General features: G+C 32.1%; 1 protein-coding gene across 4 annotated transcripts in view; it reads right to left on the reverse strand.

The window, feature by feature from the left end:
- The window catches only part of axo (axotactin), a 235,087-nt gene extending 228,324 nt beyond the window's left edge, over positions 1–6,763 (reverse strand). For 3 of the 4 annotated variants that reach the window (XR_012756891.1, XM_075369761.1, XM_075369760.1), the window contains exon 1: positions 6,542–6,762. The gene's annotated coding sequence lies outside the window, so the exon portion shown is untranslated. Of the gene's footprint in view, positions 1–6,541 lie in introns of all 4 variants that reach the window. The other variant, XM_075369763.1, reaches the window with a different exon arrangement.
- Positions 6,764–10,559: the final 3,796 nt, after the last annotated feature.

Below are 10,559 nucleotides of genomic sequence, written 5' to 3' on the forward strand. Positions count from 1 at the left end.
TAACGCAGTTTTATTTGATATCTCTACTACTTAATTCAATCAGTTTATGTTTTTGCCTTTATAGAAATAATGGCCTGCTGTTCGTAATGAAATTTCGATCAAATCGTCATATTCGCAGCATTCCTCCTCACATTGTTAAAACAAAAAAAAATCTGATGGACACCACATGATTTCCTTGAACGCCTATTAAATTACATATACACATTTTTTTTTTTTAAATGAAAAACATCAAATTTTATTTCATTAATAACTTCTGATATTTTTTTTATTTTTTTATTATTTAATTATTATTCATCTTAAAAACGTTTTACAATGAGTGGTTAATAATTATTAATAAATCAATACATTTAAATTTAAAAAAAAGTTACAAAAAAAAAGATGAAGTGTGATTCGAATCGATGTGCCTTCCCCTTGTAAGATTCAAATATTTCATTAATTAAAATATTTTATGGATGTAAACCAATTAAAATAAGGACCCCTTTATGATATATCGTTGAAAAGCACTAAAAGAGGGCTTATTACTGCAGTTAAAAGTCCAAAATCCAAATCTTTTGGAGTTTGAGCTTTTTTGGACACTTTTGGTCCAGTCAATTGGAATCAAAAAGGGAGGTGCGCAACTAGATGTTACAACAGTCCTAAATCCAAAATTTCAACATTTTACGGCTAATCGTTTTTGAGTTATGCGACATACATACATAGACGTCACGCTCAAAGTAGTCAAAATGTATTCAGGGATGGTCAAAATGGATATTTCCGTTGAAATATGTAAACCGAAATTTTTCGCGATCACAATACTTCCTTTACAAGGAAGTAAAAACTGATACATATTTAATGAAAATTATTTCAGCATTATGAAGTTACGGAGACACAACTATATTCATAAATTTAAAAAGAAACACAGTTTTTCTCCTAATTGCATCTAAACATTTATTGTTGAAACCAAGATAAGTGAATATTTCGGATTTTTCTTTTTTAAATTTAAAGATAAAATTTGAAAAAAATGTTTGCTCATGCCTGGTCATTCTGATTCTTCCATTTCTTTCGTCTAAGGAAATATACTGTATCTATGAATTTCATTGAATGTTTACAGAATTTTTCATTAAACCATAAAAGAATGAGAACAATAATTTCAGTACAGAAAATATTTTTAATGTTGAAAATAACAGCACGAAAGGTTTCCTTTAATAATTTTATAAGCTCATTTCATTTTTATGCGTTGAATCATAACAAAAAACACAACACACATCAGCATAAATAGTTTACGAAACAATTACATCTTGTGCAAGGGACCAAAAATTATAAGTGTGATACTGTGGTATCTTTATAAATATATAAAGATTAAGATTTAGAAATATATAAAGATTATATTATATTTATATAATTTAATATGCTTTAGTACGTTTAGTTTAAGGTGACATATTAAAAAAAAAAAAAACTATTGTAATTATCTAATTTCGGATAACCACGATTTAATTAATCACAATAGTAACGTTTTGGCTACGAAAAAAGTAATTAATTGTTTCATTTATTCATTATTTTTTTTTTATAAATTTTATAAATTTGTTCAAGTTATTTTTCATTAAAATTTAGTCGTGTAGATTATGTTTCAACTCAAAACTTAAAAACATTAAATTTTGTTATTTCTACATATTTAAACAAGCAGCATCATTACAACATACATTTACAACCTTATAACGCCCTTGTTACATAAAATTTAGAGGAATTTTATTACCTTATAGCCAGTTTATTAATTACTGCCAATTCTACTACCACTGCTACTGCTACCTACAAATAACCTACATATTATATATGTTATTATGAGGTAATATAAACTCGAATAAAAAATTTTTACAAATATTTAGAAAAAAATATTCGTAAATATCTTTGTAATTAAAATTATAAAATACCTACTTTAATTGTTAAATTTAAAAAACAAAATCTACATTTTTAGTATTCAAGTTATTCTTATTAGTTCCCTTCTATTTGCTGATGACCTGGTTGTCTTGAGTGAGTCTGAGACGAACTACGGTTACTTATATAAATTTTTAAAGATTACAAAAAAATTATGACTGCTAAATTTTCGTAAGTATAATAAATGTTTAAGTACCTTTAGGTAATGACCGTCTTAAATCAGAAGTCCCGACCATAAATAAAACTTAAAATTTATAACCGCCACTAAATAACTGATGAAATCCGCCCGATAATAGAAAGATACAGCAGCAAGGGACATTGTCCAGGCTCTGCGATCTGTAGGGAGAAATATTTAAACTCCCGCCATTCTTGCGTTCCGTTCCGTTAAATCAGAAATACTTATAAACCCACCGGGTTTGTCTAAGTGGTGAACGCGTCTTCCCAAATCAGCTGATTTGGAAGTCGAGAGTTCCAGCTTTCAAGTCCTAGTAAAGCCAGCTATTTTTACACGGACTTGAATACTAGATCGTGGATACCGGTGTTCTTTGGTGGTTGGGTTTCAATTAACCACACATCTCAGGTATGGTCGAACTGAGAATGTACAAGACTACACTTCATTCACACTCATACATATCATCCTCATTCATCCTCTAAAGTATTATCTAAACGGTAGTTACCGGAGGCTAAACAGAAAAAAAAAGAAATACTTATAAGAAAAATATTTTAGAATCAGTAACATGTTTTGCTTATTTCGGATGCAAGATTTCAAATTTAGTGAATTTTGATACTGATAAGATAAAAAAAAGAAGAAAATGGTAATAAATAAATAAAAAGAAACGAGGTCCACAATATGTTTTGTTTGGAATATAGTGATGTATTGGGAATAAATATAGGTTATCAAGAAAGAAAGGAAAAATGTTAAAGCTTTTGAAATTGGTTATGGCTAGAATAAAATGGAGTGACAGTGTAACAAATGAAGTGGTGAACTTCATCTCACCTCTTCATCCTATGTTTGGTGAAGAAGCGAGGCGAGTGGTGGGAAGGAAATATCTGTTGAAAGATATTAAAAAAAGGAAAGTGTTTTTGATATAAAAAAGAGAAACATATATTGAGAAGGAAATGTTTTCAGAGAGGAATCACAAAAAGGGAAAATAGAAGAGGAGAAGAATAAAGAGAATTATGTTGCTAGACATGATGAGAGAAAGTAGTTTTGTTCAAGCAAAGGAGGACGCAAAGGGTAAAAACAAGTGAAGAGCCAAGTAGTACTTATCTGAGGAAGTTTTAGTAAAGAAAAAAAATAAGACCCACATATTTTCTGGATTTTCAAAGAAATTATCAGAAATTTAGAAAATAAGGTTCAACTCGATACCATAATGAAGCTTTTACAAAGTATGGTCTACCTAATCTTATTTACAGATTTTGGACAATGTAAAAAAAGACAAAAATCAAATTCAGATGGTTAAAATGAGTTTTCTCAAAAGAGTAAAAGTAATAATAAGATTAGAAAAAAAAGAAATGACGACAGTATTAGAAATATGCTTCATGTATCAGCCGCAAATGATATCTTTAAATTATACAGAGGTAATACGTTGACTCATGTAGAAAGGATGTATGATGATAGGTTATACTTGCTTAAGCTTAATTATAATAATGGAGATGGGAAAAACCGAGGCTACAATGGGTGGAACTACTCTAGGATCTAATTCCTGAGGTTGACGATGAAATTAAAAAAAAAAAAATGATATAACTGTTAAAAGAAAACTGTACTAACTTTTAGAATTTTGAAAATAATTTTCATGGATCCTTTTGAAAGATTTATTATTTTAATTTAATGGAAATAAATATTGCACTGGTAAATCAGTTGGCAGAGTAATTAACAGATAGACTAAAAATTCCGAGTTGGATGATTATCTGTTTCGGCTTGCAATTTTTTCATCTACTACAAATCATAAAATCATCTCCAGCAAATTCTCTAAGTAAGAATTACTGTAACACACTCGCGCGCGCACGCACATATAAACACTTATACAAATTCAAAACTCGTTTGTGAATATTTTTCATTTTACTCAGCTTGAATATAAGGAGTGAAAATCTAGTTATATCAAAATTTTATTTATTTACGGATAAATCCGAATACTGTAATTTTTATTTTCCTGGAATCACAGCTCTAGAGCTATGCTACAAGAAGTAAAGTATGGTAATCAGTCAAAAAATTGAGTATGCGTTTTTTTTTTGCATTTCTTGAATTTCATGACCCAGGGTCCCCAAATAATAAAAAAAGACGGAGGTAATGTTCGTCCGTACGTACGTAGGACATATGTTTGATTGTTTAAAGTTTAATAACTTTTAACAAGATAAACCGATTTATGGGGGATACTGTGTGCGGTGCTCTACCGCTGACGGTGAAGGAGGCATGGCGCAACAAGTAATGAGGGGTCATGGGAATGCGTGGGTGATCGAGGACAGATACTAGTCCATCTGATGCGTGTAGGGGCCAGGCAGGCAGCCTCTATGCCTAGGGTGTTCGGGCCTACTCACGCGCAAGAGTGGGTGGGTCGAAGCTCCCCGATGATGGCATGGGGGACCCTCGAGGTGTGCATGGGGGGACACGTAACTGTGAAGGACAAACGAAATGTATGTCTTGATCAGGTACAATAGGGACTGGAAGGGTACTCTCTGCGGAGAAAAATTCTGATCACCGGAAGAGGTGATTAGTATGTTTTCGAGGAGGCACGAGAAACCCCGATGTCCGAGTACGGACGAGCTAGGGAGGGCAGACTGCGCTGCCATGAAACCCTGAGGCGACTGTGTTAAGCTCTTTAGCGTGGGCTGGTCGTCTTGGGGGAGTTTAAAAAAAATAATAAAAACCGATTTATAAGACACATGACTGTTGGCAAAATTTTGAGGCCAAAATCTAAAGGGGGTGGGGTAGATAGTTTTTTGGGGTAACGTTTTTATCATCTTGCAAACATAACCACACTTTATATTAAACTCAAGATAATCTTGTATGTAAGATGTAAGATAATTTTGCATGGTAAGATAATCTTGTACGTGCGTGCAAGATTATCTTACCATGCAAAATCTCTTATGGATTTAAATAATTTGATGTGAAAATCGATTTAAATATACTGATTTCGGGCAAATTTTTTTTTTAATGGTAAGATAATGTTGCCGTATGTGCAATTCTCCCTTCCCAGAAAATTGATAAAGAAAACTAAATTTTTACTTCATTGTACTTTGTATAAGGAAGTATTTTAATCGCGAAAATCTTCGGTTTTCAGATTTCAACGGAAATATTTATTTTGACCATCCCTGAATCCATTTTGACTAGTTTCGGCGAAACGACCATACTTAAGTAAGTACGTATCTCGCATAACTCAAAAATCGATTAGCCATAGGATGTTGAAATTTTGGATTTAGGACTGTAGTAACATGTAATTGTTCACCTCCCCTTTTGGTTGCAAATCGGCTGAACCATAAGTGTACAAAAAAGCTCAAATTCCCAAAAAATTGGATTTTGGACTTTTTCTTAAATGCAACAATAAGCCCTCATTGAGAGCTTTTCAACGATATATCATAAGTGGTATTTATTTTCATTGGTTCCAGAGTTATAGCCAAATAAACTTTTAATTAATGAAATATTAGGATCTTAGGGGAAGGCACATCGGTTCGAATCAGACTTCCTCTCCTTTTTTTTTAATTTAAATATATTGATTTATTAATAATTATTAACCTATCATTGTAAAAAAGTTTTACGATAAAAAAAAGAAAAAATACCAAAAGTTACTAATGAAATAAAATTTTATGTACTTTTCATCTTAAAAAAGTATTTTTATGTAATTTAATAGGCGTACAAGGAAATCATCTGGTGCCCACATCAGATTTTTATTTATAACTTATTTTTAACCGATTTTTTAAATTTCTTCCTAGGCATAATAGAATTGCAAGTGACCCCAGAAATAGTTTGGGAAAATATTGTGGGTAGGGAGCGATCAAAGTTTAAATATATCAATTAAAAAAAGATTTTTTTTCAGTTTATTTTTATATATCATTATTTTTTTACTATGTAAGAATAAATAACCGATGCGAAAAAATTATCACAGCTTTTTTGTCAGTTTTTTCCTACATAATAGCGTTACATTCTTATTGAAACATTACATAACTGTCATTTATCAAACATAAAATTAGTTTTACCTACTATAATCTGTTGAGGATTTAATTCCGTATGGCTTTTGTTACGGTGAAGCTACCCTAGCTTTTAATTAATTTACTACAAGTAGCTTTAAGGCTTCAAAGTCGGAATATTTATATGTATCATGTAAAACAATGCCAAACCTGATGGGGACTAGAACTTGGAACCTACGTAATGGATCGCAGAGCCACAGACCCAATGGTAGTCGAACTTTTTCATTTTAGAAAAAAAATTAAATTTTTTTTTAACATGATGTTTTTTTAATAATTAACTCATAAGAGTCTTAAAATATAAAATATTTTAAGCTTACAAACATTATTTCACTCTAGTAACAAGTAATTCTATAAATTCACAAAATAACGCAATTTAACAAAAAAAAAAAAAAAAAAAAAAAAAGTAGTGAAATATGAAGAATAGATTGTATTCTGAATTACTCACGTTAAATAAGTTGATTTATTCCAGAGGTTAAAAACTATTTACAAAATAATTATATAATTATTTTATAACACAAAGTAAAGAAAAAAAAAGATATCTATTCCAACTAGTGACTTCAACCAACAGACTATTCTGACTACCATCAATATAAAAGTCAATTTAATAAGAACACAGGAAAACACACGACAACTTAACTGCGCGTTCAAGACAAGTGACAGAAACTGAAAGATAAGAAGGCTGGCGAGTAACAAACGTTTACTTTTTAGTTGCTATCATCCGTCAATGAACTTCTCCCTACCACTTTCTCGCTCTATCTTTTTTCATACCGTAGCGCCGCCTTATCTTCCTCTTTGTCATTTATTCTTCTGACGTCACAATACAAATTATGAGTTTTATTAAGATGTACTGCAGTATGGTTAATAGGCCAGATTTGTAGCCCAAGAATGAATAATAGCCTTATTGTGCTTGAATACGTTTTTTTTTTTATTGTTTCCTCTACCTGATCAAATAAATACTAAAATATATAATAATGGGTGATAATATATTTTATTACGTCAACACTAAGTAAATTAAAAAGTATTACAAAATTAAAATACAGATCAATCACACACATATACACATGTGTGCACAAACGCACAAACACGCTTTCGTAAATAGGTACTAAGTTTGAATTTTATTTTTCTAAGTATAAAATTAAAAAATTCTTGTTGGAAATTCATTTTCATATCATAACCATAACACGTGTAGATTACCACTAAGGTAGGTTATCCTTAAGCTCTCCCTAAAACCATATAGCAATTTACAAGAATAACATACACATCATACCAGGCTCTCAAAGGAAAAATAGGAATGAAGTAATTTTCCATGACCTTCACTGAGCACATCAGTATATCAAGCCTATAAAATGCAAGTGATATTCAGCCCTATGAGTGATACCTTCTCTTACACTACAGGAACTGGATATCATTAGTCTAAGTCAGCGATTCTCAATCTATTTAACACCACGACCCTCAAAAAATTAAAAAAAAATATATAATGAATATTTCGCGACCTCCCCAACACCAATCAAATGACACCTAATTAAAATTATTTAGTTGCGTTGATACTGACGGGTATGCATGTATGAAGTGTATAAACGAGCAATTTACAAGTCCCAACATTAGGTTGGGACTTGTACGTGCTCTTTGTAATTTGAAATGCTTGTATAATATTCTCTGTGAGAGCGTCATGTTCGAACATACATATGCTACGTTTGAGCACGTCGTGCTCTTAGCAGTATAAAAGAGGTGTAAGGGATTACAGAACGTCAGTTTAGTTTTGAATGCGAAGCGTGCGTTTGGTCCCTTTAATTAAGTTTCTAAAAGCATAGTTTCATCGAAAATAATAACAATAATAATGCCCTGAGGTAGATAATCCCCACGTCCGCAACAAAACATCTACGTTCCACAACCAGGGCGGAAATAGCTGTATATAAGTAGTATTCATAATGCTGGCTAACGGGGCTCTGAATGTTTTCCCTCGGAGATGGAATTTTCTTCGGCCTGATTCCACTTTTCCACTGTCTAATTCCAGGCCATACTACAAGGACTGGTTTTTCGGCCACCTGCAGATATGGAAAATTTAAATGATTAAGGAAATCGATTCTCACCATCTTTAGAGCCAGCGATGTGGCGGCCAGGATCAAAGTGATTGAAGGTATAACGGTGGCCCTTCCGTTGTCCACATGCCCCCCGCGATGACAAGCACGTATGTCAGTGCATGGGAGCCCTGAAAACGTCGGTGTGTAGAGGCCTAGAGTCAGTGGAGAATTTGTACATCCGCTCTCTGCCAGTACATATGCCGGTTCCACCGGCGTACCGGACCGGACCTCCAGGGTTGGTAGCTCTTGAGTGGGGTGTACTCCGGCGGCTAGCCTTGCTACAGAAGGGATGAAATTATCGTACAGATTTAAATTCTGCAAAGCAAATGTGGCAGAGGGTTCACGCAAACACCCTCGTCTAAAACCAGTCGTTTCCAATGAGGCGAAACGGAGAAATAGCTTTGAGTCAAGACGGATAGAAAATGAAGCTAAGAGCTTGCAAAGAGCTCTATTCAAGAGTAATGTACCAAAACCAAAGAATCTGGTAATGGAGATTTTTCGAGAGTAAGTCCTTTTCTTATTGCTCGAGAAATAAGTAAATGTGCTGGAGGCACATTTATATTAAATATAAAATATAAATCGAGATGTATTCCCAAAAAATCCAGGAAACTCAAGAAACGACCCGTTTTGTGGTGGGTTGATGAAATAAGTAAAGCTATTAAAAGAAAGAAAAAAGGCGTATAAAGAGCTTTTAAGAAACGTACAACACTAGAAAACCTAATTGCCTTTAAAAAATATAGTGCATATGAAAAAAAAACTTATGATAGATTCTAATCAACGATCCTGGCAGCAATACGTGTCATCTATTGATAGAAACACAACTGCAACAGACGTTTGGCAAAAAGTGAATGCTATTTGTAGGCGTACAAACTTTATTCCCAATAAGTTGGGAACAAAGTTGGGAATATGAAGAAAATATGAAATTCATTGCCTTCAATATGAAGATGAAGTTAGAGATACTCCAAATGAAACTGCAGCATTACTAGCAAATCATTTTGAAATTCTAGCAAAACAGCTAACTGCTATGAATATTTCAGAACACAAAAAACAGAACTTCAGGGTCTGCTATATTTCACAGCTGAAATGAATTATTCATATAATATACTATTCAAAATAGAAGAACATGTGAAAAAGTTGGAGAAAGCTGGCAACACAGCTGCTGACTCGTGTCTCGCGACAGGACGGTGAGGAGCCACGAACCAGCCCGAAATGAGCCGATCGCTTGCTCGAGTTCTCCTCACAGTCGAGCCACGCGCGTATTTCAAATTCAACTTCTAATAAAGAAATTACGACTTGAACGTGAGTTAAATTGACAACTTTTTGTTTATAATTTTAACATTTAAATAATTATTAATTATTCATAATTTTTAGTTATACTTATTTATGAACAAATTATTTACAATTATTTTTGAATAAAAAATAAATATTTGATTAATTATAAATGTATTATTTAGATTAGTTTTATCTTACTTTTTTTATTATTTCATTAACCCTTTCACCCAATACATTTTTCTGATAGTCGATTTTCGACGAAAATTTGTACCAATAGATTTTTTGATTCGCTTATTACGAATCTTAAATTAGTTTATCCAAATTCAAAATGGTGGACAAAAAAAAGAAAAATTTATTGTTTTTTTATGAAATTCGTTATACAAGGGCTTTTCAAGTCGTATATTACGAATTTTATATTCGTTTTTCAAAATTCAAAATGGCGGACAAAATCAATAAAACTGTTATTTATTTCATTAATAATTATTAATCTATTAGGACGTTGAAGAGTTCCCATTTCCTAGCATTAAATTCAAATTAATAACAGCGAAAACTTTTTCGGCCTAATAGAATTACGAATTATTTTTTTTAACATATTAATCAATCGAAATTAAAGCAGTCGTTTCATTAATTCTTTAAATTTATTTTTGTCAGAAAAATAATTATTTAAACCATTTAATTAAAAAAATATACAAAATTCGTATATAACCATGTAATTGAACACTTAGACGACATATTTTGAGAACAACATTTTTTATTTAAAAAATATTCATCAAATTAAAAATTAAAAGATTAAATATTATTTTTGAGAGACCAATTACGTCATTTTCGTCATTTCTTTATTAGAAGTTGAATTTGAAATATGTGCGTGGCTCGACTGTGAGAACTCGAGCAAGCAATCGGCTCATTTCCGGCGAGTTCGTGGCTTCTCACCGTCCTGTCTCGAGAGGACAAGTCAGCTGCTGGTCCGGATGAAATTCATTATGTCATGATCAGGCAACTAATACCACTGCAAAACAAAGAATGTTAGAACTATATAATCAGATATGGCGTGATGGAGTGTACCAGCAGCAATGGAAAAAGCACATATTGTTCCAGTTCCAAAGAAAGTTA

The sequence above is a fragment of the Lycorma delicatula genome, chromosome 6, assembly GCF_047948215.1.
Source record: "Lycorma delicatula isolate Av1 chromosome 6, ASM4794821v1, whole genome shotgun sequence".
NCBI classification, from domain to species: Eukaryota; Metazoa; Arthropoda; class Insecta; order Hemiptera; family Fulgoridae; genus Lycorma; species Lycorma delicatula.